Source organism: Somniosus microcephalus, unplaced genomic scaffold, assembly GCF_052327205.1.
Source record: "Somniosus microcephalus isolate GS21.2 unplaced genomic scaffold, FLI_Smic_1.0 scaffold110, whole genome shotgun sequence".
Lineage (NCBI taxonomy): Eukaryota > Metazoa > Chordata > Chondrichthyes > Squaliformes > Somniosidae > Somniosus > Somniosus microcephalus.
This window is the reverse complement of record NW_028225297.1, coordinates 524,038-543,437: the sequence shown is the minus strand read 5'-3', so window position 1 is coordinate 543,437 and position 19,400 is coordinate 524,038. Positions and strand designations below refer to the sequence as shown.

General features: G+C 46.4%; 8 non-coding genes across 8 annotated transcripts; all 8 read right to left on the bottom strand.

The window, feature by feature from the left end:
- Positions 1 to 465: 465 nt before the first annotated feature.
- LOC147082968 (5S ribosomal RNA) lies at positions 466 to 584 on the bottom strand. The gene has a single exon (XR_015076190.1). It is a non-coding gene; the product is annotated as a 5S ribosomal RNA (ribosomal RNA).
- A 2,433-nt stretch (positions 585 to 3,017) lies between these two features.
- On the bottom strand, positions 3,018 to 3,136 carry LOC147082967 (5S ribosomal RNA). Its single transcript, XR_015076189.1, has one exon. It is a non-coding gene; the product is annotated as a 5S ribosomal RNA (ribosomal RNA).
- Positions 3,137 to 5,528: 2,392 nt separating this feature from the next.
- On the bottom strand, positions 5,529 to 5,647 carry LOC147082966 (5S ribosomal RNA). The gene has a single exon (XR_015076086.1). It is a non-coding gene; the product is annotated as a 5S ribosomal RNA (ribosomal RNA).
- A 2,427-nt stretch (positions 5,648 to 8,074) lies between these two features.
- LOC147082965 (5S ribosomal RNA) lies at positions 8,075 to 8,193 on the bottom strand. The gene has a single exon (XR_015076188.1). It is a non-coding gene; the product is annotated as a 5S ribosomal RNA (ribosomal RNA).
- Positions 8,194 to 10,585: 2,392 nt separating this feature from the next.
- LOC147082964 (5S ribosomal RNA) lies at positions 10,586 to 10,704 on the bottom strand. The gene has a single exon (XR_015076085.1). It is a non-coding gene; the product is annotated as a 5S ribosomal RNA (ribosomal RNA).
- Positions 10,705 to 13,131: 2,427 nt separating this feature from the next.
- On the bottom strand, positions 13,132 to 13,250 carry LOC147082963 (5S ribosomal RNA). The gene has a single exon (XR_015076186.1). It is a non-coding gene; the product is annotated as a 5S ribosomal RNA (ribosomal RNA).
- Positions 13,251 to 15,632: 2,382 nt separating this feature from the next.
- Positions 15,633 to 15,751, bottom strand: LOC147082962 (5S ribosomal RNA). The gene has a single exon (XR_015076111.1). It is a non-coding gene; the product is annotated as a 5S ribosomal RNA (ribosomal RNA).
- A 2,423-nt stretch (positions 15,752 to 18,174) lies between these two features.
- Positions 18,175 to 18,293, bottom strand: LOC147082961 (5S ribosomal RNA). The gene has a single exon (XR_015076185.1). It is a non-coding gene; the product is annotated as a 5S ribosomal RNA (ribosomal RNA).
- Positions 18,294 to 19,400: the final 1,107 nt, after the last annotated feature.

The window sequence follows — 19,400 nt, the reverse complement described above, 5'->3', positions numbered from 1 at the left end:
ATGGCTACTATTGCATAACCCCATGTGGCAACTTGCGCCTGCAACTCGTCAATCTTATTTGTAACGCTCCTCGCATTAACACACATGCATTTCAACAGCATGCTAGTTGGCTTTGCTTTTTTCCTGAATTTAACTGCTGCTCTTTCTACATTCTTCTTTGTTCTGTTGCTGTTTGTCCCTCCGAGTTTTCTATGCACCTTGTCTCTCCTCTCTGCTGCTGTGTCCTGGTGGCCCTCCGCCAGTGTGTGTATTTTGGCTATCTTATTTTCTTCTTCTGCTTATTTCGGCCCTGTGTCTGGAGCCCCTTGCATTTGTGTAGCAGCAGGAGAATGTGCAGCGAAGAAATGGTCAAAGGAAAGCGAGAGAGAGAGAGAGAGAGAGAGCAGCAAAAAGGATGTTGATTGATTAAGAGCAGTGTGTGCGCGTGTGTGTGCAAAACGTTGAGCAGCCTGTGGCGGCAGCAAAAGCCTACTGCACCCGGTATTCCCAGGCAGTCTCCCATCCAAGTACTAACCAGGCCTGACTCTGCTTAGCTTCCGAGATCAGACGAGATCGGGCGTATTCAGACTAGTATGGCCGTAGGCATATGCTAGCTGGCTTTCTCTTTACTTAAAGCTGTCGCCCATTTTTTTCTCTTCTACGCATTCATACAAGTATTCAACACTCAATTTACATTTACAAATTTTACTCCTCCCGCAACCCCCCACCCCCCCTCCACCTCTTCTTGCTGCTCTGCCTCCCACACAAACAAACTACAAGCCCAACCCTTCATTGCCTTCTATTCAAATATTACATCAAATAAACATGCTCAAACACCAAGTCTTAAGGGCTGTAGCATCTTTCAAACTGGACAAATACCCAGGCCCGCATCAAATCTATCCCACACTCTTAAGAGAAGTAAGACACCAAATAGCACAGGCTCTCACCATCATTTTACAATCCTCTCTGGCTACAGGTGTGGTGCCCGACCACTGGAGGACTGCTAACGTGCTACCGTTCTTTCAAAAGGGAGAGAGGGATAGACCGCATAATTACAGGCCAGTCAGCCTAACCTCGGTGGTGGGAAAATTATTGGAAAAAGTTCTGAGGGACAGGAGAAATCTTCATTTAGAAAGACACGGATTAATCAGGGACAGTCAGCATGGATTTCTTAACGGAAGGTCGTGTCTGACTAACGCAATTCAATTTTTCGAGGAGGTAACAAGGAGGGTCGATGAGGGTAGTGCCTTTGATGTAGTCTATATGGATTTTAGCAAGGCTTTTGATAAGGTCCCGCATGCCAGATTGGTCACGAAAGTAAAAGCCCATGGGATCCAAGGCAAAGTGGCAAGTTGGATCCAAAATTGGCTCAGAGGCAGGAAACAAAGGGTAATGGTCGAAGGTTGTTTTTGTGACCGGAAGGCTGTTTCCAGTGGGGTTCCGCAGGGCTCACAGAATCACAGAAACCCCACAGTGCAGATAGAGGCCATTTCGGCCCATCGAGCCTGCACCGACTCAGTACTGGGCCCTTTGCTTTTTCTGGTATATATCAATGATTTGGATTTGAATGTAGGAAGTATGATTAAGAAGTTTGCAGATGATACAAAAATTGGCCGTGTGGTTAATAATGAAACAGAATGCTGTAGACTGCAGGAAGATATCAATGGACTCGTCTAGTGGGCAGAACAGTGGCAAATGGAATTCAGTTGGAATACACAATAAATGGTAGGACACTGAGAAATGCAGAGGATCAGCGGGACCTTGGAGTGCATGTCCACAGATCCCTGAAGGTAGCAGGACAGGTAGATAAAGTGGTTAAGCAGGCATACGGGATACTTGCCTTTATTAGCCGAGGCGTAGAATATAAGAGCGGGGAGGTTATGCTTCAACTGTATAAAACACTAGTTAGGCCGCAGCTAGAGTGCCGCGTGCAGTTCTGGTCACCACATTACAAGAAGGATGCGATTGCACTAGAGAAGGTGCAGAGGAGATTTCCGAGGATGTTGCCTGGGCTGGGGAATTTTAGTTATGAGGAAAGATTGGATAGGCTGGGGTTGTTTTCTTTGGAACACAGGAGGCTGAGGCGAGACCTAATTGAGGTGTGTAAAATTATGAGGGGCCGAGATAGAGTGGATAGGAAGGACCTATTTCCCTTAGCAGAAGGGTCAATAATAGATTTCAAGTAATTGGTAGGAGGTTTACAGGGAATTTGAGGAGACATTTTTTCACCCAGTGAATGGTGGGGGTCTGGAATGCACTGCCTGAAAGGGTGGTAGAGGCAGAAACCCTCATCACGTTTAAAAAGTACTTGGATATGCACTTGAACTGCCGTAACCTACAAGGCTACGGACCAAGTGCTGTAAAGTGGGATTTGGGTGGATTGCTCTTTGTCGGCTGGCACGGACAAGATGGGCCGAATGGCCTCCTTCTGTGCTGTAAATTTCTATGATTCTGCCTGATCATGTGACATCTGCCCACACGACTTCTACAAATGTTATTACATTGTAGCCAGGATTGTTTAGTTTCCAATTCCGCCCATTTTGAAGCCAGGTCTCCGTTATGGCTACTATTGCATAACCCCATGTGGCAACTTGCGCCTGCAACTCGTCAATCTTATTTGTAACACTCCTCGCATTAACACACATGCATTTCAACAGCATGCTAGTTGGCTTTGCTTTTTTCCTGAATTTAACTGCTGCTCTTTCTACATTCTTCTTTGTTCTGTTGCTGTTTGTCCCTCCGAGTTTTCTATGCACCTTGTCTCTCCTCTCTGCTGCTGTGTCCTGGTGGCCCTCCGCCAGTGTGTTTATTTTGGCTATCTTATTTTCTTCTTCTGCTTATTTCGGCCCTGTGTCTGGAGCCCCTTGCATTTGTGTAGCAGCAGGAGAATGTGCAGCGAAGAAATGGTCAAAGGAAAGCGAGAGAGAGAGAGAGAGAGAGAGAGAGAGAGAGAGAGCAGCAAAAAGGATGTTGATTGATTAAGAGCAGTGTGTGCGCGTGTGTGTGCAAAACGTTGAGCAGCCTGTGGCGGCAGCAAAAGCCTACTGCACCCGGTATTCCCAGGCAGTCTCCCATCCAAGTACTAACCAGGCCTGACTCTGCTTAGCTTCCGAGATCAGACGAGATCGGGCGTATTCAGACTAGTATGGCCGTAGGCATATGCTAGCTGGCTTTCTCTTTACTTAAAGCTGTCGCCCATTTTTTTCTCTTCTACGCATTCATACAAGTATTCAACACTCAATTTACATTTACAAATTTTACTCCTCCCGCAACCCCCCACCCCCCCTCCACCTCTTCTTGCTGCTCTGCCTCCCACACAAACAAACTACAAGCCCAACCCTTCATTGCCTTCTATTCAAATATTACATCAAATAAACATGCTCAAACACCAAGTCTTAAGGGCTGTAGCATCTTTCAAACTGGACAAATACCCAGGCCCGCATCAAATCTATCCCACACTCTTAAGAGAAGTAAGACACCAAATAGCACAGGCTCTCACCATCATTTTACAATCCTCTCTGGCTACAGGTGTGGTGCCCGACCACTGGAGGACTGCTAACGTGCTACCGTTCTTTCAAAAGGGAGAGAGGGATAGACCGCATAATTACAGGCCAGTCAGCCTAACCTCGGTGGTGGGAAAATTATTGGAAAAAGTTCTGAGGGACAGGAGAAATCTTCATTTAGAAAGACACGGATTAATCAGGGACAGTCAGCATGGATTTCTTAACGGAAGGTCGTGTCTGACTAACGCAATTCAATTTTTCGAGGAGGTAACAAGGAGGGTCGATGAGGGTAGTGCCTTTGATGTAGTCTATATGGATTTTAGCAAGGCTTTTGATAAGGTCCCGCATGCCAGATTGGTCACGAAAGTAAAAGCCCATGGGATCCAAGGCAAAGTGGCAAGTTGGATCCAAAATTGGCTCAGAGGCAGGAAACAAAGGGTAATGGTCGAAGGGTGTTTTTGTGACCGGAAGGCTGTCACAGAAACCCCACAGTGCAGATAGAGGCCATTTCGGCCCATCGAGCCTGCACCGACTCAGTACTGGGCCCTTTGCTTTTTCTGGTATATATCAATGATTTGGATTTGAATGTAGGAAGTATGATTAAGAAGTTTGCAGATGATACAAAAATTGGCCGTGTGGTTAATAATGAAACAGAATGCTGTAGACTGCAGGAAGATATCAATGGACTCGTCTAGTGGGCAGAACAGTGGCAAATGGAATTCAGTTGGAATACACAATAAATGGTAGGACACTGAGAAATGCAGAGGATCAGCGGGACCTTGGAGTGCATGTCCACAGATCCCTGAAGGTAGCAGGACAGGTAGATAAAGTGGTTAAGCAGGCATACGGGATACTTGCCTTTATTAGCCGAGGCGTAGAATATAAGAGCGGGGAGGTTATGCTTCAACTGTATAAAACACTAGTTAGGCCGCAGCTAGAGTGCCGCGTGCAGTTCTGGTCACCACATTACAAGAAGGATGCGATTGCACTAGAGAAGGTGCAGAGGAGATTTCCGAGGATGTTGCCTGGGCTGGGGAATTTTAGTTATGAGGAAAGATTGGATAGGCTGGGGTTGTTTTCTTTGGAACACAGGAGGCTGAGGCGAGACCTAATTGAGGTGTGTAAAATTATGAGGGGCCGAGATAGAGTGGATAGGAAGGACCTATTTCCCTTAGCAGAAGGGTCAATAATAGATTTCAAGTAATTGGTAGGAGGTTTACAGGGAATTTGAGGAGACATTTTTTCACCCAGTGAATGGTGGGGGTCTGGAATGCACTGCCTGAAAGGGTGGTAGAGGCAGAAACCCTCATCACGTTTAAAAAGTACTTGGATATGCACTTGAACTGCCGTAACCTACAAGGCTACGGACCAAGTGCTGTAAAGTGGGATTTGGGTGGATTGCTCTTTGTCGGCTGGCACGGACAAGATGGGCCGAATGGCCTCCTTCTGTGCTGTAAATTTCTATGATTCTGCCTGATCATGTGACATCTGCCCACACGACTTCTACAAATGTTATTACATTGTAGCCAGGATTGTTTAGTTTCCAATTCCGCCCATTTTGAAGCCAGGTCTCCGTTATGGCTACTATTGCATAACCCCATGTGGCAACTTGCGCCTGCAACTCGTCAATCTTATTTGTAACGCTCCTCGCATTAACACACATGCATTTCAACAGCATGCTAGTTGGCTTTGCTTTTTTCCTGAATTTAACTGCTGCTCTTTCTACATTCTTCTTTGTTCTGTTGCTGTTTGTCCCTCCGAGTTTTCTATGCACCTTGTCTCTCCTCTCTGCTGCTGTGTCCTGGTGGCCCTCCGCCAGTGTGTGTATTTTGGCTATCTTATTTTCTTCTTCTGCTTATTTCGGCCCTGTGTCTGGAGCCCCTTGCATTTGTGTAGCAGCAGGAGAATGTGCAGCGAAGAAATGGTCAAAGGAAAGCGAGAGAGAGAGAGAGAGAGAGAGAGAGAGCAGCAAAAAGGATGTTGATTGATTAAGAGCAGTGTGTGCGCGTGTGTGCAAAACGTTGAGCAGCCTGTGGCGGCAGCAAAAGCCTACAGCACCTGGTATTCCCAGGCAGTCTCCCATCCAAGTACTAACCAGGCCTGACTCTGCTTCGCTTCCGAGATCAGACGAGATCGGGCGTATTCAGACTAGTATGGCCGCAGGCATATGCTAGCTGGCTTTCTCTTTACTTAAAGCTGTCGCCCATTTTTTTCTCTTCTACGCATTCATACAAGTATTCAACACTCAATTTACATTTACAAATTTTACTCCTCCCGCAACCCCCCACCCCCCCTCCACCTCTTCTTGCTGCTCTGCCTCCCACACAAACAAACTACAAGCCCAACCCTTCATTGCCTTCTATTCAAATATTACATCAAATAAACATGCTCAAACACCAAGTCTTAAGGGCTGTAGCATCTTTCAAACTGGACAAATACCCAGGCCCGCATCAAATCTATCCCACACTCTTAAGAGAAGTAAGACACCAAATAGCACAGGCTCTCACCATCATTTTACAATCCTCTCTGGCTACAGGTGTGGTGCCGGACCACTGGAGGACTGCTAACGTGCTACCGTTCTTTCAAAAGGGAGAGAGGGATAGACCGCATAATTACAGGCCAGTCAGCCTAACCTCGGTGGTGGGAAAATTATTGGAAAAAGTTCTGAGGGACAGGAGAAATCTTCATTTAGAAAGACACGGATTAATCAGGGACAGTCAGCATGGATTTCTTAACGGAAGGTCGTGTCTGACTAACGCAATTCAATTTTTCGAGGAGGTAACAAGGAGGGTCGATGAGGGTAGTGCCTTTGATGTAGTCTATATGGATTTTAGCAAGGCTTTTGATAAGGTCCCGCATGCCAGATTGGTCACGAAAGTAAAAGCCCATGGGATCCAAGGCAAAGTGGCAAGTTGGATCCAAAATTGGCTCAGAGGCAGGAAACAAAGGGTAATGGTCGAAGGGTGTTTTTGTGACCGGAAGGCTGTTTCCAGTGGGGTTCCGCAGGGCTCACAGAATCACAGAAACCCCACAGTGCAGATAGAGGCCATTTCGGCCCATCGAGCCTGCACCGACTCAGTACTGGGCCCTTTGCTTTTTCTGGTATATATCAATGATTTGGATTTGAATGTAGGAAGTATGATTAAGAAGTTTGCAGATGATACAAAAATTGGCCGTGTGGTTAATAATGAAACAGAATGCTGTAGACTGCAGGAAGATATCAATGGACTCGTCTAGTGGGCAGAACAGTGGCAAATGGAATTCAGTTGGAATACACAATAAATGGTAGGACACTGAGAAATGCAGAGGATCAGCGGGACCTTGGAGTGCATGTCCACAGATCCCTGAAGGTAGCAGGACAGGTAGATAAAGTGGTTAAGCAGGCATACGGGATACTTGCCTTTATTAGCCGAGGCGTAGAATATAAGAGCGGGGAGGTTATGCTTCAACTGTATAAAACACTAGTTAGGCCGCAGCTAGAGTGCCGCGTGCAGTTCTGGTCACCACATTACAAGAAGGATGCGATTGCACTAGAGAAGGTGCAGAGGAGATTTCCGAGGATGTTGCCTGGGCTGGGGAATTTTAGTTATGAGGAAAGATTGGATAGGCTGGGGTTGTTTTCTTTGGAACACAGGAGGCTGAGGCGAGACCTAATTGAGGTGTGTAAAATTATGAGGGGCCGAGATAGAGTGGATAGGAAGGACCTATTTCCCTTAGCAGAAGGGTCAATAATAGATTTCAAGTAATTGGTAGGAGGTTTACAGGGAATTTGAGGAGACATTTTTTCACCCAGTGAATGGTGGGGGTCTGGAATGCACTGCCTGAAAGGGTGGTAGAGGCAGAAACCCTCATCACGTTTAAAAAGTACTTGGATATGCACTTGAACTGCCGTAACCTACAAGGCTACGGACCAAGTGCTGTAAAGTGGGATTTGGGTGGATTGCTCTTTGTCGGCTGGCACGGACAAGATGGGCCGAATGGCCTCCTTCTGTGCTGTAAATTTCTATGATTCTGCCTGATCATGTGACATCTGCCCACACGACTTCTACAAATGTTATTACATTGTAGCCAGGATTGTTTAGTTTCCAATTCCGCCCATTTTGAAGCCAGGTCTCCGTTATGGCTACTATTGCATAACCCCATGTGGCAACTTGCGCCTGCAACTCGTCAATCTTATTTGTAACACTCCTCGCATTAACACACATGCATTTCAACAGCATGCTAGTTGGCTTTGCTTTTTTCCTGAATTTAACTGCTGCTCTTTCTACATTCTTCTTTGTTCTGTTGCTGTTTGTCCCTCCGAGTTTTCTATGCACCTTGTCTCTCCTCTCTGCTGCTGTGTCCTGGTGGCCCTCCGCCAGTGTGTTTATTTTGGCTATCTTATTTTCTTCTTCTGCTTATTTCGGCCCTGTGTCTGGAGCCCCTTGCATTTGTGTAGCAGCAGGAGAATGTGCAGCGAAGAAATGGTCAAAGGAAAGCGAGAGAGAGAGAGAGAGAGAGAGAGAGAGAGCAGCAAAAAGGATGTTGATTGATTAAGAGCAGTGTGTGCGCGTGTGTGTGCAAAACGTTGAGCAGCCTGTGGCGGCAGCAAAAGCCTACTGCACCCGGTATTCCCAGGCAGTCTCCCATCCAAGTACTAACCAGGCCTGACTCTGCTTAGCTTCCGAGATCAGACGAGATCGGGCGTATTCAGACTAGTATGGCCGTAGGCATATGCTAGCTGGCTTTCTCTTTACTTAAAGCTGTCGCCCATTTTTTTCTCTTCTACGCATTCATACAAGTATTCAACACTCAATTTACATTTACAAATTTTACTCCTCCCGCAACCCCCCACCTCCCCTCCACCTCTTCTTGCTGCTCTGCCTCCCACACAAACAAACTACAAGCCCAACCCTTCATTGCCTTCTATTCAAATATTACATCAAATAAACATGCTCAAACACCAAGTCTTAAGGGCTGTAGCATCTTTCAAACTGGACAAATACCCAGGCCCGCATCAAATCTATCCCACACTCTTAAGAGAAGTAAGACACCAAATAGCACAGGCTCTCACCATCATTTTACAATCCTCTCTGGCTACAGGTGTGGTGCCCGACCACTGGAGGACTGCTAACGTGCTACCGTTCTTTCAAAAGGGAGAGAGGGATAGACCGCATAATTACAGGCCAGTCAGCCTAACCTCGGTGGTGGGAAAATTATTGGAAAAAGTTCTGAGGGACAGGAGAAATCTTCATTTAGAAAGACACGGATTAATCAGGGACAGTCAGCATGGATTTCTTAACGGAAGGTCGTGTCTGACTAACGCAATTCAATTTTTCGAGGAGGTAACAAGGAGGGTCGATGAGGGTAGTGCCTTTGATGTAGTCTATATGGATTTTAGCAAGGCTTTTGATAAGGTCCCGCATGCCAGATTGGTCACGAAAGTAAAAGCCCATGGGATCCAAGGCAAAGTGGCAAGTTGGATCCAAAATTGGCTCAGAGGCAGGAAACAAAGGGTAATGGTCGAAGGGTGTTTTTGTGACCGGAAGGCTGTCACAGAAACCCCACAGTGCAGATAGAGGCCATTTCGGCCCATCGAGCCTGCACCGACTCAGTACTGGGCCCTTTGCTTTTTCTGGTATATATCAATGATTTGGATTTGAATGTAGGAAGTATGATTAAGAAGTTTGCAGATGATACAAAAATTGGCCGTGTGGTTAATAATGAAACAGAATGCTGTAGACTGCAGGAAGATATCAATGGACTCGTCTAGTGGGCAGAACAGTGGCAAATGGAATTCAGTTGGAATACACAATAAATGGTAGGACACTGAGAAATGCAGAGGATCAGCGGGACCTTGGAGTGCATGTCCACAGATCCCTGAAGGTAGCAGGACAGGTAGATAAAGTGGTTAAGCAGGCATACGGGATACTTGCCTTTATTAGCCGAGGCGTAGAATATAAGAGCGGGGAGGTTATGCTTCAACTGTATAAAACACTAGTTAGGCCGCAGCTAGAGTGCCGCGTGCAGTTCTGGTCACCACATTACAAGAAGGATGCGATTGCACTAGAGAAGGTGCAGAGGAGATTTCCGAGGATGTTGCCTGGGCTGGGGAATTTTAGTTATGAGGAAAGATTGGATAGGCTGGGGTTGTTTTCTTTGGAACACAGGAGGCTGAGGCGAGACCTAATTGAGGTGTGTAAAATTATGAGGGGCCGAGATAGAGTGGATAGGAAGGACCTATTTCCCTTAGCAGAAGGGTCAATAATAGATTTCAAGTAATTGGTAGGAGGTTTACAGGGAATTTGAGGAGACATTTTTTCACCCAGTGAATGGTGGGGGTCTGGAATGCACTGCCTGAAAGGGTGGTAGAGGCAGAAACCCTCATCACGTTTAAAAAGTACTTGGATATGCACTTGAACTGCCGTAACCTACAAGGCTACGGACCAAGTGCTGTAAAGTGGGATTTGGGTGGATTGCTCTTTGTCGGCTGGCACGGACAAGATGGGCCGAATGGCCTCCTTCTGTGCTGTAAATTTCTATGATTCTGCCTGATCATGTGACATCTGCCCACACGACTTCTACAAATGTTATTACATTGTAGCCAGGATTGTTTAGTTTCCAATTCCGCCCATTTTGAAGCCAGGTCTCCGTTATGGCTACTATTGCATAACCCCATGTGGCAACTTGCGCCTGCAACTCGTCAATCTTATTTGTAACACTCCTCGCATTAACACACATGCATTTCAACAGCATGCTAGTTGGCTTTGCTTTTTTCCTGAATTTAACTGCTGCTCTTTCTACATTCTTCTTTGTTCTGTTGCTGTTTGTCCCTCCGAGTTTTCTATGCACCTTGTCTCTCCTCTCTGCTGCTGTGTCCTGGTGGCCCTCCGCCAGTGTGTATATTTTGGCTATCTTATTTTCTTCTTCTGCTTATTTCGGCCCTGTGTCTGGAGCCCCTTGCATTTGTGTAGCAGCAGGAGAATGTGCAGCGAAGAAATGGTCAAAGGAAAGCGAGAGAGAGAGAGAGAGAGAGAGAGAGAGCAGCAAAAAGGATGTTGATTGATTAAGAGCAGTGTGTGCGCGTGTGTGCAAAACGTTGAGCAGCCTGTGGCGGCAGCAAAAGCCTACAGCACCTGGTATTCCCAGGCAGTCTCCCATCCAAGTACTAACCAGGCCTGACTCTGCTTCGCTTCCGAGATCAGACGAGATCGGGCGTATTCAGACTAGTATGGCCGCAGGCATATGTTAGCTGGCTTTCTCTTTACTTAAAGCTGTCGCCCATTTTTTTCTCTTCTACGCATTCATACAAGTATTCAACACTCAATTTACATTTACAAATTTTACTCCTCCCGCAACCCCCCACCCCCCCTCCACCTCTTCTTGCTGCTCTGCCTCCCACACAAACAAACTACAAGCCCAACCCTTCATTGCCTTCTATTCAAATATTACATCAAATAAACATGCTCAAACACCAAGTCTTAAGGGCTGTAGCATCTTTCAAACTGGACAAATACCCAGGCCCGCATCAAATCTATCCCACACTCTTAAGAGAAGTAAGACACCAAATAGCACAGGCTCTCACCATCATTTTACAATCCTCTCTGGCTACAGGTGTGGTGCCGGACCACTGGAGGACTGCTAACGTGCTACCGTTCTTTCAAAAGGGAGAGAGGGATAGACCGCATAATTACAGGCCAGTCAGCCTAACCTCGGTGGTGGGAAAATTATTGGAAAAAGTTCTGAGGGACAGGAGAAATCTTCATTTAGAAAGACACGGATTAATCAGGGACAGTCAGCATGGATTTCTTAACGGAAGGTCGTGTCTGACTAACGCAATTCAATTTTTCGAGGAGGTAACAAGGAGGGTCGATGAGGGTAGTGCCTTTGATGTAGTCTATATGGATTTTAGCAAGGCTTTTGATAAGGTCCCGCATGCCAGATTGGTCACGAAAGTAAAAGCCCATGGGATCCAAGGCAAAGTGGCAAGTTGGATCCAAAATTGGCTCAGAGGCAGGAAACAAAGGGTAATGGTCGAAGGGTGTTTTTGTGACCGGAAGGCTGTTTCCAGTGGGGTTCCGCAGGGCTCACAGAATCACAGAAACCCCACAGTGCAGATAGAGGCCATTTCGGCCCATCGAGCCTGCACCGACTCAGTACTGGGCCCTTTGCTTTTTCTGGTATATATCAATGATTTGGATTTGAATGTAGGAAGTATGATTAAGAAGTTTGCAGATGATACAAAAATTGGCCGTGTGGTTAATAATGAAACAGAATGCTGTAGACTGCAGGAAGATATCAATGGACTCGTCTAGTGGGCAGAACAGTGGCAAATGGAATTCAGTTGGAATACACAATAAATGGTAGGACACTGAGAAATGCAGAGGATCAGCGGGACCTTGGAGTGCATGTCCACAGATCCCTGAAGGTAGCAGGACAGGTAGATAAAGTGGTTAAGCAGGCATACGGGATACTTGCCTTTATTAGCCGAGGCGTAGAATATAAGAGCGGGGAGGTTATGCTTCAACTGTATAAAACACTAGTTAGGCCGCAGCTAGAGTGCCGCGTGCAGTTCTGGTCACCACATTACAAGAAGGATGCGATTGCACTAGAGAAGGTGCAGAGGAGATTTCCGAGGATGTTGCCTGGGCTGGGGAATTTTAGTTATGAGGAAAGATTGGATAGGCTGGGGTTGTTTTCTTTGGAACACAGGAGGCTGAGGCGAGACCTAATTGAGGTGTGTAAAATTATGAGGGGCCGAGATAGAGTGGATAGGAAGGACCTATTTCCCTTAGCAGAAGGGTCAATAATAGATTTCAAGTAATTGGTAGGAGGTTTACAGGGAATTTGAGGAGACATTTTTTCACCCAGTGAATGGTGGGGGTCTGGAATGCACTGCCTGAAAGGGTGGTAGAGGCAGAAACCCTCATCACGTTTAAAAAGTACTTGGATATGCACTTGAACTGCCGTAACCTACAAGGCTACGGACCAAGTGCTGTAAAGTGGGATTTGGGTGGATTGCTCTTTGTCGGCTGGCACGGACAAGATGGGCCGAATGGCCTCCTTCTGTGCTGTAAATTTCTATGATTCTGCCTGATCATGTGACATCTGCCCACACGACTTCTACAAATGTTATTACATTGTAGCCAGGATTGTTTAGTTTCCAATTCCGCCCATTTTGAAGCCAGGTCTCCGTTATGGCTACTATTGCATAACCCCATGTGGCAACTTGCGCCTGCAACTCGTCAATCTTATTTGTAACACTCCTCGCATTAACACACATGCATTTCAACAGCATGCTAGTTGGCTTTGCTTTTTTCCTGAATTTAACTGCTGCTCTTTCTACATTCTTCTTTGTTCTGTTGCTGTTTGTCCCTCCGAGTTTTCTATGCACCTTGTCTCTCCTCTCTGCTGCTGTGTCCTGGTGGCCCTCCGCCAGTGTGTTTATTTTGGCTATCTTATTTTCTTCTTCTGCTTATTTCGGCCCTGTGTCTGGAGCCCCTTGCATTTGTGTAGCAGCAGGAGAATGTGCAGCGAAGAAATGGTCAAAGGAAAGCGAGAGAGAGAGAGAGAGAGAGAGAGAGAGAGCAGCAAAAAGGATGTTGATTGATTAAGAGCAGTGTGTGCGCGTGTGTGTGCAAAACGTTGAGCAGCCTGTGGCGGCAGCAAAAGCCTACTGCACCCGGTATTCCCAGGCAGTCTCCCATCCAAGTACTAACCAGGCCTGACTCTGCTTAGCTTCCGAGATCAGACGAGATCGGGCGTATTCAGACTAGTATGGCCGTAGGCATATGCTAGCTGGCTTTCTCTTTACTTAAAGCTGTCGCCCATTTTTTTCTCTTCTACGCATTCATACAAGTATTCAACACTCAATTTACATTTACAAATTTTACTCCTCCCGCAACCCCCCACCTCCCCTCCACCTCTTCTTGCTGCTCTGCCTCCCACACAAACAAACTACAAGCCCAACCCTTCATTGCCTTCTATTCAAATATTACATCAAATAAACATGCTCAAACACCAAGTCTTAAGGGCTGTAGCATCTTTCAAACTGGACAAATACCCAGGCCCGCATCAAATCTATCCCACACTCTTAAGAGAAGTAAGACACCAAATAGCACAGGCTCTCACCATCATTTTACAATCCTCTCTGGCTACAGGTGTGGTGCCCGACCACTGGAGGACTGCTAACGTGCTACCGTTCTTTCAAAAGGGAGAGAGGGATAGACCGCATAATTACAGGCCAGTCAGCCTAACCTCGGTGGTGGGAAAATTATTGGAAAAAGTTCTGAGGGACAGGAGAAATCTTCATTTAGAAAGACACGGATTAATCAGGGACAGTCAGCATGGATTTCTTAACGGAAGGTCGTGTCTGACTAACGCAATTCAATTTTTCGAGGAGGTAACAAGGAGGGTCGATGAGGGTAGTGCCTTTGATGTAGTCTATATGGATTTTAGCAAGGCTTTTGATAAGGTCCCGCATGCCAGATTGGTCACGAAAGTAAAAGCCCATGGGATCCAAGGCAAAGTGGCAAGTTGGATCCAAAATTGGCTCAGAGGCAGGAAACAAAGGGTAATGGTCGAAGGGTGTTTTTGTGACCGGAAGGCTGTCACAGAAACCCCACAGTGCAGATAGAGGCCATTTCGGCCCATCGAGCCTGCACCGACTCAGTACTGGGCCCTTTGCTTTTTCTGGTATATATCAATGATTTGGATTTGAATGTAGGAAGTATGATTAAGAAGTTTGCAGATGATACAAAAATTGGCCGTGTGGTTAATAATGAAACAGAATGCTGTAGACTGCAGGAAGATATCAATGGACTCGTCTAGTGGGCAGAACAGTGGCAAATGGAATTCAGTTGGAATACACAATAAATGGTAGGACACTGAGAAATGCAGAGGATCAGCGGGACCTTGGAGTGCATGTCCACAGATCCCTGAAGGTAGCAGGACAGGTAGATAAAGTGGTTAAGCAGGCATACGGGATACTTGCCTTTATTAGCCGAGGCGTAGAATATAAGAGCGGGGAGGTTATGCTTCAACTGTATAAAACACTAGTTAGGCCGCAGCTAGAGTGCCGCGTGCAGTTCTGGTCACCACATTACAAGAAGGATGCGATTGCACTAGAGAAGGTGCAGAGGAGATTTCCGAGGATGTTGCCTGGGCTGGGGAATTTTAGTTATGAGGAAAGATTGGATAGGCTGGGGTTGTTTTCTTTGGAACACAGGAGGCTGAGGCGAGACCTAATTGAGGTGTGTAAAATTATGAGGGGCCGAGATAGAGTGGATAGGAAGGACCTATTTCCCTTAGCAGAAGGGTCAATAATAGATTTCAAGTAATTGGTAGGAGGTTTACAGGGAATTTGAGGAGACATTTTTTCACCCAGTGAATGGTGGGGGTCTGGAATGCACTGCCTGAAAGGGTGGTAGAGGCAGAAACCCTCATCACGTTTAAAAAGTACTTGGATATGCACTTGAACTGCCGTAACCTACAAGGCTACGGACCAAGTGCTGTAAAGTGGGATTTGGGTGGATTGCTCTTTGTCGGCTGGCACGGACAAGATGGGCCGAATGGCCTCCTTCTGTGCTGTAAATTTCTATGATTCTGCCTGATCATGTGACATCTGCCCACACGACTTCTACAAATGTTATTACATTGTAGCCAGGATTGTTTAGTTTCCAATTCCGCCCATTTTGAAGCCAGGTCTCCGTTATGGCTACTATTGCATAACCCCATGTGGCAACTTGCGCCTGCAACTCGTCAATCTTATTTGTAACACTCCTCGCATTAACACACATGCATTTCAACAGCATGCTAGTTGGCTTTGCTTTTTTCCTGAATTTAACTGCTGCTCTTTCTACATTCTTCTTTGTTCTGTTGCTGTTTGTCCCTCCGAGTTTTCTATGCACCTTGTCTCTCCTCTCTGCTGCTGTGTCCTGGTGGCCCTCCGCCAGTGTGTATATTTTGGCTATCTTATTTTCTTCTTCTGCTTATTTCGGCCCTGTGTCTGGAGCCCCTTGCATTTGTGTAGCAGCAGGAGAATGTGCAGCGAAGAAATGGTCAAAGGAAAGCGAGAGAGAGAGAGAGAGCAGCAAAAAGGATGTTGATTGATTAAGAGCAGTGTGTGCGCGTGTGTGTGCAAAACGTTGAGCAGCCTGTGGCGGCAGCAAAAGCCTACAGCACCTGGTATTCCCAGGCAGTCTCCCATCCAAGTACTAACCAGGCCTGACTCTGCTTAGTTTCCGAGATCAGACGAGATCGGGCGTATTCAGACTAGTATGGCCGTAGGCATATGCTAACTGGCTTTCTCTTTACTTAAAGCTGTCGCCCATTTTTTTCTCTTCTACGCATTCATACAAGTATTCAACACTCAATTTACATTTACAAATTTTACTCCTCCCGCAACCCCCCACCCCCCCTCCACCTCTTCTTGCTGCTCTGCCTCCCACACAAACAAACTACAAGCCCAACCCTTCATTGCCTTCTATTCAAATATTACATCAAATAAACATGCTCAAACACCAAGTCTTAAGGGCTGTAGCATCTTTCAAACTGGACAAATACCCAGGCCCGCATCAAATCTATCCCACACTCTTAAGAGAAGTAAGACACCAAATAGCACAGGCTCTCACCATCATTTTACAATCCTCTCTGGCTACAGGTGTGGTGCCCGACCACTGGAGGACTGCTAACGTGCTACCGTTCTTTCAAAAGGGAGAGAGGGATAGACCGCATAATTACAGGCCAGTCAGCCTAACCTCGGTGGTGGGAAAATTATTGGAAAAAGTTCTGAGGGACAGGAGAAATCTTCATTTAGAAAGACACGGATTAATCAGGGACAGTCAGCATGGATTTCTTAACGGAAGGTCGTGTCTGACTAACGCAATTCAATTTTTCGAGGAGGTAACAAGGAGGGTCGATGAGGGTAGTGCCTTTGATGTAGTCTATATGGATTTTAGCAAGGCTTTTGATAAGGTCCCGCATGCCAGATTGGTCACGAAAGTAAAAGCCCATGGGATCCAAGGCAAAGTGGCAAGTTGGATCCAAAATTGGCTCAGAGGCAGGAAACAAAGGGTAATGGTCGAAGGGTGTTTTTGTGACCGGAAGGCTGTTTCCAGTGGGGTTCCGCAGGGCTCACAGAATCACAGAAACCCCACAGTGCAGATAGAGGCCATTTCGGCCCATCGAGCCTGCACCGACTCAGTACTGGGCCCTTTGCTTTTTCTGGTATATATCAATGATTTGGATTTGAATGTAGGAAGTATGATTAAGAAGTTTGCAGATGATACAAAAATTGGCCGTGTGGTTAATAATGAAACAGAATGCTGTAGACTGCAGGAAGATATCAATGGACTCGTCTAGTGGGCAGAACAGTGGCAAATGGAATTCAGTTGGAATACACAATAAATGGTAGGACACTGAGAAATGCAGAGGATCAGCGGGACCTTGGAGTGCATGTCCACAGATCCCTGAAGGTAGCAGGACAGGTAGATAAAGTGGTTAAGCAGGCATACGGGATACTTGCCTTTATTAGCCGAGGCGTAGAATATAAGAGCGGGGAGGTTATGCTTCAACTGTATAAAACACTAGTTAGGCCGCAGCTAGAGTGCCGCGTGCAGTTCTGGTCACCACATTACAAGAAGGATGCGATTGCACTAGAGAAGGTGCAGAGGAGATTTCCGAGGATGTTGCCTGGGCTGGGGAATTTTAGTTATGAGGAAAGATTGGATAGGCTGGGGTTGTTTTCTTTGGAACACAGGAGGCTGAGGCGAGACCTAATTGAGGTGTGTAAAATTATGAGGGGCCGAGATAGAGTGGATAGGAAGGACCTATTTCCCTTAGCAGAAGGGTCAATAATAGATTTCAAGTAATTGGTAGGAGGTTTACAGGGAATTTGAGGAGACATTTTTTCACCCAGTGAATGGTGGGGGTCTGGAATGCACTGCCTGAAAGGGTGGTAGAGGCAGAAACCCTCATCACGTTTAAAAAGTACTTGGATATGCACTTGAACTGCCGTAACCTACAAGGCTACGGACCAAGTGCTGTAAAGTGGGATTTGGGTGGATTGCTCTTTGTCGGCTGGCACGGACAAGATGGGCCGAATGGCCTCCTTCTGTGCTGTAAATTTCTATGATTCTGCCTGATCATGTGACATCTGCCCACACGACTTCTACAAATGTTATTACATTGTAGCCAGGATTGTTTAGTTTCCAATTCCGCCCATTTTGAAGCCAGGTCTCCGTTATGGCTACTATTGCATAACCCCATGTGGCAACTTGCGCCTGCAACTCGTCAATCTTATTTGTAACACTCCTCGCATTAACACACATGCATTTCAACAGCATGCTAGTTGGCTTTGCTTTTTTCCTGAATTTAACTGCTGCTCTTTCTACATTCTTCTTTGTTCTGTTGCTGTTTGTCCCTCCGAGTTTTCTATGCACCTTGTCTCTCCTCTCTGCTGCTGTGTCCTGGTGGCCCTCCGCCAGTGTGTTTATTTTGGCTATCTTATTTTCTTCTTCTGCTTATTTCGGCCCTGTGTCTGGAGCCCCTTGCATTTGTGTAGCAGCAGGAGAATGTGCAGCGAAGAAATGGTCAAAGGAAAGCGAGAGAGAGAGAGAGAGAGAGAGAGAGCAGCAAAAAGGATGTTGATTGATTAAGAGCAGTGTGTGCGCGTGTGTGTGCAAAACGTTGAGCAGCCTGTGGCGGCAGCAAAAGCCTACTGCACCCGGTATTCCCAGGCAGTCTCCCATCCAAGTACTAACCAGGCCTGACTCTGCTTAGCTTCCGAGATCAGACGAGATCGGGCGTATTCAGACTAGTATGGCCGTAGGCATATGCTAGCTGGCTTTCTCTTTACTTAAAGCTGTCGCCCATTTTTTTCTCTTCTACGCATTCATACAAGTATTCAACACTCAATTTACATTTACAAATTTTACTCCTCCCGCAACCCCCCACCCCCCCTCCACCTCTTCTTGCTGCTCTGCCTCCCACACAAACAAACTACAAGCCCAACCCTTCATTGCCTTCTATTCAAATATTACATCAAATAAACATGCTCAAACACCAAGTCTTAAGGGCTGTAGCATCTTTCAAACTGGACAAATACCCAGGCCCGCATCAAATCTATCCCACACTCTTAAGAGAAGTAAGACACCAAATAGCACAGGCTCTCACCATCATTTTACAATCCTCTCTGGCTACAGGTGTGGTGCCCGACCACTGGAGGACTGCTAACGTGCTACCGTTCTTTCAAAAGGGAGAGAGGGATAGACCGCATAATTACAGGCCAGTCAGCCTAACCTCGGTGGTGGGAAAATTATTGGAAAAAGTTCTGAGGGACAGGAGAAATCTTCATTTAGAAAGACACGGATTAATCAGGGACAGTCAGCGTGGATTTCTTAACGGAAGGTCGTGTCTGACTAACGCAATTCAATTTTTCGAGGAGGTAACAAGGAGGGTCGATGAGGGTAGTGCCTTTGATGTAGTCTATATGGATTTTAGCAAGGCTTTTGATAAGGTCCCGCATGCCAGATTGGTCACGAAAGTAAAAGCCCATGGGATCCAAGGCAAAGTGGCAAGTTGGATCCAAAATTGGCTCAGAGGCAGGAAACAAAGGGTAATGGTCGAAGGGTGTTTTTGTGACCGGAAGGCTGTTTCCAGTGGGGTTCCGCAGGGCTCACAGAATCACAGAAACCCCACAGTGCAGATAGAGGCCATTTCGGCCCATCGAGCCTGCACCGACTCAGTACTGGGCCCTTTGCTTTTTCTGGTATATATCAATGATTTGGATTTGAATGTAGGAAGTATGATTAAGAAGTTTGCAGATGATACAAAAATTGGCCGTGTGGTTAATAATGAAACAGAATGCTGTAGACTGCAGGAAGATATCAATGGACTCGTCTAGTGGGCAGAACAGTGGCAAATGGAATTCAGTTGGAA